Below are 14,057 nucleotides of genomic sequence, written 5' to 3' on the forward strand. Positions count from 1 at the left end.
GGCGGTAGCAGAGCAACCAAAGTATAAATAAAAAGATAGATTTAACTATAGTAAGTTGTTTTATAAAGATTTATTCTGCCAAACTTAGCAAAAATCTGACATAAAGTACTTGGTAAGTAATTATTATTATATGCTTTAACTTGCTGTAACTCTGCTTTATAAATTTTATAAAGTAAAGTTACTTCCCTACTTTATAAATCACCATTACTGTGGAACCAGTGGGTGGTTAGAAAATTTTACTACTAACAGAGATACAAAAGTGGGTGGTAGGTATAAAAAGGTTGACTACCCCTGATTTAAGTCATTGAACAGGGGTGATCAGAAATGGTTTTTGAATGACAATACCACTGGGAAGGAGTGTGGCAAATGGATTGAGGGTGGGGTGCAAAATTCATGGTCTGGGATCAAGTTAGACGTGATTGCAGTAATCCAGGCAAGAAGTGATGAGGTCCTGAACTAGACAGTTAACTGTTTCCCAAAGACATAAAAACAAATCTCTTACACAATCCTGGGCCAGATGCTTCAGTTATTTAGAGTAAAGCAGATAATATCTGCTTGCAGGCAGAGCTAGTTAATTTCTTTCTTTCTCATTAAAAAACATAATAACCCGTCAATGCAATTTCAAAGCTATATGATGTTTAAAACTCTGTAAGAAAGAATGACAGATAAGCAGATAGTAAATTATCCATGCTTACAAAAGTCTATCTCTTTTTAAGACAACCCTATGCTGATTAAGCAGAAAAAGACTCATAAATTTTAATTATAACGTGTTCTGTTATCTGCCGGCGTATTTTAGAGTCGTTGCAGGTATGACCCTACGCCACGATGAACAAATGAACTGGAACGATCAAAGCTATTTGATCTGGTTCTGTGATTTATAATTTCCAAATCAACATGAAGAGAAAATAGCAGGCATCAAATGTTCATCTATGCTTGTACCAGGTCATACACTGTAATTCCATCCAAGTTTCCATGGTAAACAGGGCAAGACTTGCCAACACTTCACAGGTTTCCAGAAAGCGGCTATGTCCCTCTTGGGAGAACTTTGTAACTGGAAAAGAAAATCTTCACAGATGAAATGTCCAGCAAAATAAAGTCACAGACTGTATTTCCACAGCAGGCCTTTTGCCAAATGTCTCATCAACAAGTGTGGTGCGGGCAGTGACCCGTCCTATGGTAGAGGTGGTAGAATGATCCCACCAAATCTTGTTTTCATTTGCTCACAGCTTCTTAGAAAAAAAATATCTGACTCTGAGTTGAAATTTTCCACGTTTCATCCCAGTCCAAAGGTGACATAAAAAAAAATTTTTTTTTTTGGAAAGTTGAATTGAAGTCAATTGAAATTTGTAAAGTTTAGTCATTTGGGGAGCTATGTGTACACAAAGATCTCACTGGGTAACACCAAATAATTACATTTTCCTTTTCCTTGTGACTTTTGGAAGACTAACTCCTTTTGGCTGTTTCTTTTGAAAGGATTTAACTCTAAGTTATAGAGGCAGAAAACCAACCCTCCCCCTTTTTCTTCAATTTACTTAAACAGATTTTTGTCCATAAAGAACAAATAAGACTTTACATATGAAATCCACTAGTAATTAAAAAAAAGTAAATATCCTTGCGCATACTTGACAGAAGAAAAAAAAACATTTAAAAATAATGGGTTTGTCTGACCAGGCGGTGGAGCAGTGGATAGAGCAACGGACTGGGATGCAGAAGACCCAGGTTCGAGACCCCGAGGTCGCCAGCTTGAGCGTGGGCTCATCTGGTTTGAGCAAAAGCTCACCAGCTGGAGCCCAAGGTCTCTGGCTCAAGCCGTCTTCTGAAGGCCCGCGGTCAAGGCACATATGAGAAAGCAATCAATGAACTAAGGTGTTGCAATGCGCAATGAAAAACTAATGATTGATGCTTCTCATCCCTCTGTTTCTATTTGTCTGTCCCTGTCTATCATTCTCTCTCTGTCTCTGAAAAAAACAACAACAAACAAAAACAAAAAAAATGGGTTTAAGTTAATTAAATTGAATAAATTTACTATGTACCAGGCACTAAGACACTAATGCTCAGTGTTTGAGGTACATAAAGCTGTATAAAGCAGTTCCTATCCTCGAGAAGTATATTATTTGGTAGTAGAGAAAAGAGTAATAACAATGGCAATAAGATAAGGCAGAATGTAAGTGTTAAAGCAGAGGTATAGCAAAGTTATGTGGGACTGCAGAATTGTGAGAAATTAGTAATTAGTGTCAGTTGGAGGCTAAGAATAGTTTATTCTGGGTTTTGAAGGACAGGGATCAAAGATCAAAGGGCTGGGAAGGACATCTCAGTCTAGGGACTAGTGTGAGCACAGTCTCTGACTTTAGAAATGGGACTAAATTGTTGGAGATAACAGGAGGAGCAGAAAATAAAGTTTGGAAAAGTTGAAAAGTAAGGCTCAGTGTTTCTCTCCAGGTATGCTGTTTGTTGTTGGGGTAGATGGTTCTTGGTCATCTCAGTGACGGTAATGTTCCCAGTCCCATCCTTCTAAAAGCCACTATTGCTTTATGTCATTTTGATCACTGAGAAGAATTCCCCCAATATTTTCAGACACCCCCTAGGGGAGACAGTGTCAGCTCTGTAGAAAACGATTGAGGGAGCCTTGAATTCTGAGTTTGGGGGCAGTCCTTAGTTCTGTAGGTGGTAGAGGGTCTACTGAACACATCCAACCACACCAAGGGCATGGTCAGATTGGGATTCAGGACAATACCTTCTGGAGACTGAGTCGGAGGAGGAAAAAATTGGGAAGTAGGATAAACAACTCAATCCATTGCAAAGGTCCAGACAAGAGTCAATCATTGTGGACTTGTACTAAACAATTCCATAATTCTCATGCCTGAAAACATTAATAGACTATTTTTTTAGTTGCTGCTCTTGCCTCTGCAACTCCATAGCACCGCACTGCAGAACTCGGTGTGCTGTAGCTGCTTCCCTGTGTTTTTTTTTGTTTTTTTTTTTTCATTTCCCAAATTAATATCATATGGTAAACTCAGTATGACAAAAACAGGATTTTTAGAGGGTGATCGTAATACCCTTTCTAATTATAGAATAAACACGTGGGGGATAGATAGCCCCATTTTAAAAAACAAGACAATGAGAATGGTGTTACTCTGTTTCATTTTAGATAGTGTTTGGGTTCTTTCACTTCTTGACTTTTTTTTCCTTCTTTCTTTTTCTTTTTCATTTCTTTTTTTTTAAAGAAGGCTATGTTGAGAGTAGATTGAATAGTGTTGAATCCCAGATGTCAGTGCAGTGGAAACTCAAAGTGGATAGGCAGATGGAGTCTGTCAGAAGCACCAGTCGTTGCCAAAACAGAAGACGGTGCCCAAGGCAAGGGAGGCACGGAGGCAGACCCCAACCCGGTGGTGAAGGGCAGAGAGAGCGTGTCCACCCTCCCAGCACCAGTGTGCACGTACCAAGGGTGTCCTGAGTCAGTATGGCAGCTGCGATCTTGCCTCGTATGTGTCCCTCTCTCCCAACTGCCGCAATATTGCTGCCTTCTGGGTTCCCCAAGGAACTTTGGAAGGGACTACTGTATACTGACAGCTCAACCACAGACGTGTTATGCTTAAAAAAAAAAAAAAAAACCCTCTTCAGGAAGTTTCAGGTGGTTTTTCGTTTGAAACAGAATGGAATTTCAAGACATTAAGCAGCCGAACACTTGCACCACATCTATGCAGAAGCCCAAGAACTTGAGATCACAAATTTGAATCGGATCCTGTTCATTAGCGAGACTCTCTCATCCTCCAAACCTCATCCTTTGTGCTGTTTCTATTAGAGGTTTCTAAAGCTGGCTTGGGCCCCCACTCAGATTTTCTAGGGTCATGTTACCTTCAGGTTTTCTTGTGCAAAATTGGTAATTTTGCTCTTCATTAAGGAATATACTGGGAAAAAATTAATGATAACAGTGTTTTTCATTTCCCTGGTACTTGATACATTCTAAACCATTTTTATATACCTTAGCTCATTAAATTCTCTGAAGCTCGGAGGATTACAGGACTTACCCAAGGTCACCGAATGGAAAATCCAGAATTCAAGTCCAGGTCTTTTGATTCCAAGCACATGCTGTTCCCTCTAAAGTTTGCTATTCAACAGTCAGCACTTTGATCCGCTGAACTGACAGCGAGCAAGGGCCAGAAATGCCAGAACAGTGAAGTGAGATCTCCCAGTCCCGACCTAGGGTCTGCTGCTTTGAACACAGGATCCGTTCCATTGGCAGTTTCTGCGCTGTCTCTTAGAAATGGCTATGGATGGCGCCAGCTTTGTGGCTTATGGCCCTCAAGGACAGGGAAGCCAGTGGCCCCAGCTCCCGGTGACCATTCCTCTCCATAGTGCTGCATGCCGGGGCTCCCAGCAGCATTTTCTGCTGGCCATGGTAATTCCCAGTTGCTCCTGTCAACAGCTCTTGAAAGGCCCTCTGGGTCATTCCAGAATCTCCTGCTTTCTGGAATAGCTCCGTGGCCAGCCGACAGTGCCCTGCCTGTCACAACCTCGGCCCGGCTCGAAGCACATATCACAGTGCTGGTGCCACATGGCTCATCAGGGCACGTTTTCAGAATTGGCCCCCAAAGCAAGACCATGAGGGCCCGTAACTTCACATGGTCAGGTTCCTGGGCTTGCTGGACTCTGACACATTTGGGTGCCCTGAATGTCCATTGGTTGCTGCAGAGGGAGTGCCTTGACCTTCCCCTCTTAGCAGTCATGTGTGGAGCGCATAAACTGTCTCTGTATGTGCTCACTCTTCCCTCATGATGCATTTATGTGAAACAAGTTCCAGAAGCTGCCTTCAGTGTCTCTGAAGAGACCCTGGGTTACGTAGAAACTCAGTTACTTCCCATAATCACTTAGAAATAATCATGACATTAAGATTTATTCTGCCCTGGCCGGTTGGCTCAGTGGTAGAGCATCAGCCTGGCGTGCAGGAGTCCCGGGTTCGATTCCAGGCCAGGGCACACAGGAGAAGCACCCATCTGCTTCTCCACCCCTCCCCCTCTCCTTCCTCTCTGTCTCTCTCTTCCCCTCCCACAGCCAAGGCTCCATTGGAGCAAAGTTGGCCCGGGTGCTGAGGATGGCTCTGTGGCCTCTGCCTCAGGCGCTGGAATGGCTCTGGTTGCAACAGAGCAACGCCCCAGATGGGCAGAGCACCGCCCCCTGGTGGGCATGCCGGGTGGATCCCGGTCGGGCGCATGCAGGAGTCTGTCTGACTGTCTCCCCATTTCCAAATTCAGAAAAATACAAAAAAAAAGGAAAAAGATTTATTTAGGTTTGCTACATACCAAGACCTGTTCTAAATGCTTTCTTCTTTTATTTTTCAATGACAGTTGACGTTCACTATGTTTCATATTAGCTGTAGGTGTACAGCATAGATAATGATGTCATTTATGAAGCAATCCCCTAATAAGTCTAATACCATCTGGCATCATGCATAGCGATTACAGTATTATTGATTATATTACCTACACTGTACTATGTATCACTTGGAATATTTCATACCAGTCCCTCTGGCCTGCAGTGTTTGTGTTGAGAAATCAGCCGACAGTTATATGGGAACTTTCTTGTAGGTAACTTAACTATCTTCCTCTTGCTGCTTTAAAGATTCTCTCTTTGTGTTTAACCATTGTCATTTTAATTATGAGATATTTAGGTGTGGTCCTTTTTGGGTTCGTTTTGTTTGGGACTCCATTCTTCTTGGACTTGTATGTCTTTTTCTCTTGCCAGGTTAGGAAAGATTTCAGTCTTTATTTCATTAAATAGGTTTTCAACCTTGCTTCCTCTGCTCTTCTTCTGGTAACCCTATGTTTTTTGATGAATCTTGTTTTGCTTGATGTTGTCCCAGAGGTCCCTTAAAGTATCCTTATTTTTAACATTTTTTTTTTATTTTTTGATTTTAGAGAGAGGGGAGGAGGGATAGAGAGAGAGAGAGAGAGAGAGAGAGAGACAAAAAGAAAGACATTGATTCCATTTATTATATTTATGCTGTCATTGGTTGATTCTTTCTTGTACATGCCTTGACCTGGGATGGAACCATAACCTCGGCATAGCGGGACGATGCTCTAACCATCTGAGCTACCTGGCTAGGCTCTCCCTGTTTTGGCTCACAGCCTGACCCCAATGATATTCAATAAGGTTTTATTTATTTATTTATTTATTTATTTATTTATTTATTTATTTTACAGAGACAGAGAGAGAGTCAGAGAGAGGGATAGACAGACAGGAACGGAGAGATGAGAAGCATCAATCATTAGTTTTTCATTGCGTGTTGCAACACCTTAGTTGTTCATCGACTGCTCTCTCACATATGCCTTGACTGCAGGCCTTCAGCAGACCGAGTAACCCCTTGAGCCAGCGACCTTGGGTCCAAGCTGGTGAGTCCTGGTCAAACCAGATGAGTCTGTGCTCAAGCTGGCGACCTCGGGGTCTCGAACCTGGGTCCTCTGCATCCCAGTTCTACGCTCTATCCACTGCGCCACTGCCTGGTCAGGCTTCAATAAGGTTTAAAAAAAAATATTCCCATAAGGACATTTAAACCTTTCTGGCTTTAGGAAGACCCCTAACCTCTCTGAGTCTCAGTTTCCTTCTTTGTAAAATGAAGATAACGTGATACCTCATTATATAAATAATAATAATAATACCTACTGTTTATCGCTTACTGTGTGCTTGGTACAACTTTAAGCCTTTTATCAGTATTAACACATACAGTTCTCTTAACAACTTTATGATGTATTTACTACAATTTTATCTCCATCATATGAATGAGGACACTAGCAGGTTACCTACACATTTAGAAAGAGGCATAATTTAAACCCTGATATGACCGTGCAAGCCCACTTCCTTGACTACTATGCTATAGCTTCTTACTGTAAATGTAAGACATTTTCAATATTATGTGATGAAAAAACTTCAGGTCAAAAAAGAACTAATATAGGGAATATGCATTTATATAATAGCATATTAGCATAATGAAAAGTGTATTAATAAACCATTTCAGAGCACCAAAAGAGAGAGGGAGAGAAAAAAAAAAGAATCAGCTGGAACATCTGGTTTCTGGTTGGTTTCTTGCTCAGGAGTTTCCTAAAAGTAAACTTAATTATAGTGCTCATATTAGTGGGTTAGAACATGGGAATAGCTTGGAGTATGTTGCCAGATGGACCAACCCTTTTCAGGTGGATCACTCAGCAGCCAGAGGTGGTGGAAAGACCCACTTCATTTCTTGGTAATCAGCTTGTCTGGTGGAAGGCAAGGCTAAGTCCGGGAAACAGAACACCAGAAATCAAATGGGTTGGACTCCAGGGCTGGCTCTGTTACCACCTGGCTGAGGGACACTGGGCAAGTCACCGAATCCTTCCAGGTGTCAGCTTCCTTTGTGGAGCGGCTCATTTGAAGTCAAGGGCAGTGGAAGCTGCTTGTAGACTGTAAAGACTTGTGAACATAATTTTTATGTTTTATATTTCTATCAGTGCCTGACCTGATATCGACAGTGGGGCACATCTGGGAGAAGTGGCATGTGTTAGTGAGAATTACTATTTCCCCAGGGTCCTCCTGTCCTCCCAGCTGTCCTCCATCCCTAGCCTCTGCAGCGGAGTTTACTTACAGGGACAATGAGAGAGGTGGTGCAGGGAGAGCTTCTAAGCAATCTCTGGGGCCCTGTGCTGTTGGCTGATCGAAAACACTGAGATATTACTTACCTTCAGGTGTTTACTAACAGATGTGGCTACCATCATCTTTCCACATAGCTGGAGCACACACCTTCAAAAGACACCAGAAACTGCTCTTTGGACCCACAAACGCAGACTGCACAGCCATGGGTCAAGAGTGGGGCTTACACAACACAGCTCACATATGGTCTGTCAGGGGAGTGGCTTGTAGACGTGATTGGATTGCACTCCAAGCACCTCACTGGAGTGGACACTACACGAACACTGTTGTGAAGGGATTGTCAAGACCCAGGGCGTGACCAAGGTTAGGGGTGTCAGCCCCACTGCGACCATCAGAGCTACAGAGGTCGGAGTGGAGCATGAGGAGACCGAGGTTCAGGAGGACACGCACGAGGGCTGAGGCTGCGCACACCAGCCATGAGCGGGGCTGGGACCCGGCTCACCTAAGCCCAGGCCAGGGCTCTTTCTCTTGCCCCATGCAGCCTCATTTACTAAGATGACATTTAAAATGATACTGAAGAATTGCTTATGCTGCGGTATACCTGAAACCAACACAAAATAATACTGAAAGCACACTGTTACTGAAGTATAAAAAAAAAAGAAAAGAAAGGAAATTGCTCAAAGAAATCATCTCAAAATACTCAGATGATGTCTACATATTCTCCTCACCTAGGACACGGGGATATTTCACTAATACTTGTTTTTAATCTATACCTAACAGGCATACACAATTCATAGCATTTCCTGCATCATTTCTGCATTCTATATAATTGCAAAGACAATGTTGCCGTATCATGTGGCCAAAGCTTTATATTTAAAAGATTTCTCTTTCTGATGTTCCATTTCATAGGCATCTGAGTCAGTTCTCTGGAAGAAATCTTTTTCTTTTGCACGGCATATAATATAAATGCTAACCCCAGGTCAACCAGAAGGAAGTACATAGTCATAAAAAAAACAATTGTTAAGGCGAATGGCATGCTTAGACAGAGCAAGACCGGAGGGTTACGGTGGACTATTAGCCAGATGTGAGACTACAGTAGTTTATTGTAAAAGCAAATATTATACTTGGACATTTCAAATGCAGTAAGCTGTATTAGAGCCAGAATTATTCTAATTTTCCTATTATCCTCAGTGTGTGTTTAATTTAGCATTGAGACTACTTTTGAACTTCTTTTCAAGAGACTTGGGTAAATAGCAAAGGATTGTAGAAAAGAAGAAGCTCAGTGATTCAAACATGAAGAAAATCTGTCAATCATGTGATAGATTATTATAGAAGATGTTATGAGCTGCTAGAAGAGGAGGAAAGGTCAGATGAGGTCTCAGGAAGAGTATTAATTACAAGGTTTATTGAGAATTAGATGCCAAATTAATAGCTAACATATTTATTGGATACTTACTATGTTTCAGGCATTGTGCTAAGTGGTATTCATGAAAAACCTCGTTTAATCTTCATAAAGACCTAGATGGTAGACACTATTATTATTTGCATTTAATAGAAAAGGAAACTGAGACTGAGAGATGTTCAGTGACCTCTCCAAGATAACACAGCTAAAAAGAAGAAGAGGAGATAAGGTTGGCCACCCACCAAACAGCTATTCCCCCTTTATTTTGCAAAGAGAACCCCAATAGTTTTCACTATTGTTGGTGCAGAGTCCCTCTTAAACCCAAGGCATGATTTTTAGTTGCTCTAATTTAATCATAGCACTATCCTACCTTCTTGCCAAGTAATTGGTTCAGGCTTGAGAATGAAACACAATTTGGCCATAAAAGGAAAATTCACTTTGAGGCTTCTGGATAGCTTATCCTTTTTCTTTTCTTCTTCCCCCCTTTTTTCCTTTTTCCAAGTGAGAGGATGGGAAATAGAGAGACAGACTCCTGTATGTGCCCGACCGGGATCCACCCAGCAACCCCCGTCTAGGGCCAATGTTCTGCCCATCTGGGGCCATGCTTGCAACCGAGCTATTTTTAGCACGTGAGGCAGATGTTCCATGGAGCTATGATCAGTGCCAGAGCTGATGTGCTCGAACCAATCGAACCATGGCTGAGGAAGAAGAAGAGAGAGATGGTGGGGGGGAGGGGGGGGAGAAGCAGATGGTCACCTCTCCTGTGTGCCCTGGCTGGGAATTAAACCTGGGCCTTCCACATGCTGGGCCAATGCTCTACCACTGAATCAATCGGCCAGGGCCTGCTTTTTTTTTTGGTTTGTTTGTATTTTTTTGAAGTGAGAAGTGGGGAGGCATAAAGACACTCCTGCACGCGCCCGACGGGGATCCACCCAGCATGCCCACCAGGGTGCGATGCTCTGCTCCTCAGGGGTGTTGCTCTGTTGCAACCAGAGCCATTCTAGCGCCTGAGGCCGAGGCCATGGAGCCATTCACAGTGCCCAGGCCAACTTTGCTCTGATGGAGCCTTGGCTTGTGGGAGGGGAAGAGAGAGGTAGAAAGAAAGGAGAGGGGGAAGGGTAGAAAAGCAGATGGGCACTTCTCCTGTGTGCCCTGGCTGGGAATCAAACCCGGGACTTCCACATGCCAGGCCGATGTTCTACCACTGAGCCAACCAGCCAGGGCCTGGCCAGGGCCTCCTTTTTCTTAAAAAGACCCTTTGTACTCTCCCTGCCTTTGGGTGCTCTGGTGTGAGGCTGGGCGGGGGGTGGGGGGTGGGGGCGGGGGGTGGAGCAGTAGACGGCATCAAGCAAATATGAAGGAAGGAAGCCAAAGAACAAAGGTGACCTAATGGAGAGGGCAGTGTGGAAAGACAGAGAGGCCTGACTGAAGTAACCAATCCTAACACCACCGTGTCTCAGGACTTATTTTGAGAGAGAGCAAATACTCTCATCCCCTGCACAGATTTTGGTTGGTTTCCATTTACTTTTTGCTGACTGCCTCCTCCCTGATAAAGTGAAAATGCTAGAGTTTAAAGCCTATCAAATACCTGAGTCTGTGTTCTTAACTGCTACAGAAAATTGAGGGAGAAAAATTAGAATGTGTCCATAAAGTATGTCTAGAAAATCAAAGAGAAACATAAGGGCAACTAACTGATTACTTTAAGCAGAATAATTAAACCTAATGAAGACAAGCTCCCGCTTCCAAATTATAAAACACTAAAGAAACAATTCCTGGAGTGACAGTGCATCAATAAATAGAATAATCAGATGAAGACTATCAAATATGTAGGATTCAAGTGACATAAAAGAGGGAATAAAAACAAAGCATAAGAGGATTCTGAAAAACGATAAACATATTTAAAAATAATTAAACAAAACTTTTAGGAATTGAAACGTGTAGACATTTAAATTAGTGGGTATGTAAAAAAATAAGGTAAAAAGGATTTGTATACTAGAAGAGAAAATCTGAGGAAATTATCTGGGAAGCACTAGAAAATGTTGGAATGTGCAAAACATCAAGAGATATTGGGAATATAAGATGGTGAAACATACATCTAGTAGGAGTTTCAGTAAAAAAGAATAAAGAGAATGATGGAGAGGTTATAGGCAAAGATAGAGGAGCCAAGAATTTTTGCAGCATTAATTAAAGAAAAACAAAACAAAAACAAAAACGTGAGTCCTAAGTATCAAGAAGCACAACAAGGTTCTTGGCAGAGTAAGTAAAACAAATCTAGACACATCTTAGTGAAAGTACAGACCATCAAAGACAAAAAGAAAATAATAAAACCAACTTCAGAAAAGACAGTACCAACAAAGGAATGATAGTTCACCTGGCTGAAGATTTATCAACAGGCAATTATAGAAGTCAGAAGACAGTAGAGACCTGGCTGGGTAGCTCAGTTGGTTGGAACATTGTTTTGATGCACCAGAGTTGTGGGTTCAATCCCTGGTCAGAGCATATACAAGAATCGAACAATAAATGCATGGCTCAGTGTAACAACAAATCAAATGTTTCTCTCTAAGTCAATTTTTTTTTTTTTTTTTTGTATTTTTCTGAAGTTGGAAATGGGGAGGCAGTCAGACTCCTGCATGCGCTGGACAGGGATCCACCCGGCATGTCCACCAGGGGGCGATGCTCTGCCCATCTAGGCTGTTGCTCTGTTGCAACCAGGGCCATTCTAGCGCCTGAGGCAGAGGCCACAGAGCCATCCTCAGCGCCCGGGCCAACTCTGCTCCATTGGAGCCTTGGCTGCGGGAGGGGAAGAGAGAGACAGAGAGGAAAGAGAGGGGGACTGGTGGAGAAGCAGATGGGCGCTTCTCCTGTGTGTCCTGGCTGGGAATTAAACCCGGAACCCCTGCACGCCAGGCCGATGCTCTACCACTGAGCCAACCGGCCAGGGCCTCTCTAAGTCAATTTAAAAAAACTTAGAAAAAGAAGACAGTAGAAACATAAGCTTAAAGTGTGAAGAAAAAATAAGTATTAACTTGAATTCTGTAGCCTGCTAAACTCTCTTTTAAGAATAAATGACATCTTGCCATTGCTGCACGTTTATTTCTGTGTATGTAAAACCCATGTTCCCGTAGGAGTGGTATTGCAAATAGTGATTAGGTTCCTCTGCTGTTCCTTCCAGGGCTATTGAAGTTCATTGCTGCTCACACTTAAAACTATCGGGTAAAAAAATTACTTGCATTCAGACAGAAATTAAGCAAAGAGATTCCTAAATTACCAAGTCCAAAGTCCTAGAGTGCTGGCAGTGGCAGTTAAGGGGATGGGAGCAGTATGTTCGTGAGCATCAAGTTTCTAAAGGAATTCTAGATTCTTCTTCTTAAGAAACATGCATCCTCCCCTGGATTCCAATTAGACCTTGCTGTTTCTTTAATGGTTACTGACAATAAAAATGGAAGAACAAAAGCCTTGGACCCAAGGGGATATGATTGCGGCAAGCCTTTAGATTTCACAAGAAGGCCCCTCCCCCGCACTCCACCCCAGCGGCCCCCAGCCCGGCAAAAAGCTTTCCATTTGGTTCAGGGTATGGGAGAGGGTTTCAGGTGTTAAAGACAGCCAGTGGCTGTAGGGGGATGACACCTGGGTGACAAAGGCGCCTTAAAGGGCCTTGGGCACAGGAAGGAGTCTCTAGTTCTGCTTGCGCCCAGGTTGGGACCAGCCAGCCTGCGGAGGTAAGTCAGGTGGCCGCCAATCTCTTGAAGAGTTTCACCTGCTTATCTAGGCAGTGGATTACCGGAAGTCAGGAAGTCTGCAGGTAAAATCCGTGCGCAGCTGCAGGACCGCCTGGTTCAGGCTCGCTTGTCATCGTGGGACGGCATCTCCGCGTCCTGGAAGATGACGCCACTCTTGACAGGTTTTGCATCTTCAGGAAACGCTTTTCCCCCAGCGCTTCTTCTCGGCAAACTCAGGGAAGAGCCACGTCCTGTCCTCGTGGTGGAAAGAAAAGCCCAGAGAGAGGTAGGAGGTCGCCAGTGGCCTCCAGCTCCGTGGAATCCTTCTGACGACCCTAGGGGCTCAGAGTTGGTGGGCAGTCAGGAGCTAAGCTCGGAGCCGTGTTGGTCGGGCCTGGAGGCTGAGGGTGGCTGAGAAGAGGGTCCTGAGGGTTTTTACTACAGAAGAGATTAGAGGGTGGTCAGAAGCTGGAAGAAGGGGCGTCCCTGGGCAGAGGCGGATTAAGGTCAGTTGAGGCCCCGGGCACAGAAAATATTGGGCCCCTTAAAAAAAGAGAAAGAGGCCCTGGCTGGTTAGCTCAGTGGTAGAGCGTTGGCCTGGCGTGTGGGAGTCCTGGGTTTGATTCCCGGCCATGGCACACAGGAGAAGCGCCCATCTGCTTCTCCACCCCTTCCCCTCTCCTCTCTCTCCGTCTCTCTCCGTCTCTCTCTTCCCCTCCCGCAGCCAAGGATCCATTGGAGCAAAGTTTGCCCAGGCGCTGAGGATGGCTCTGTGGCCGGCTCTGTGGCCTCTGCCTCAGGCGCTAGAGTGGCTCTGGTGGCGACAGAGCGACACCCCAGATGGGCAGAGCATTGCCCCCTGGTGGGCATGCCGGGTAGATCCCGGTCAGGCGCATGCGGGAGTCTGTCTGACTGCCTCCTCATTTCCAACTTCAGAAAAATACAAAAAAAAAAAAAAAAAAAAAGAGAAAGACAGGGAAAATAAAAATACATGTTAACCATATTTTTAAATAAATAAAAAATATTATGTACTATTAAAGTTAAAATAGCACATATGAAACCAAACTCGGTTTCTTTAGAAAAAAGTATAAAGTTGGGTTTTGTGGGGCCCTTCAGAAGTAGGGAGGGGCCCAGGGCGTGCGCTGGAGGTGCCTGCCGTTAAATCCGCCTCTGTCCCTGGGTGTGTTCCACTGTTGATCTGGAGACAGATTTTGGGGACCAGCCCAGTGCTTTGGGAAAGGGTCTTTCTAGGCAAATGCTTCTTTTAGCCTAAGGGCCTAGCTGCATTGCCTGAAACACACTTTAGTGTCAATATA

The sequence above is a fragment of the Saccopteryx leptura genome, chromosome 2, assembly GCF_036850995.1.
Source record: "Saccopteryx leptura isolate mSacLep1 chromosome 2, mSacLep1_pri_phased_curated, whole genome shotgun sequence".
Taxonomy (NCBI): Eukaryota; Metazoa; Chordata; class Mammalia; order Chiroptera; family Emballonuridae; genus Saccopteryx; species Saccopteryx leptura.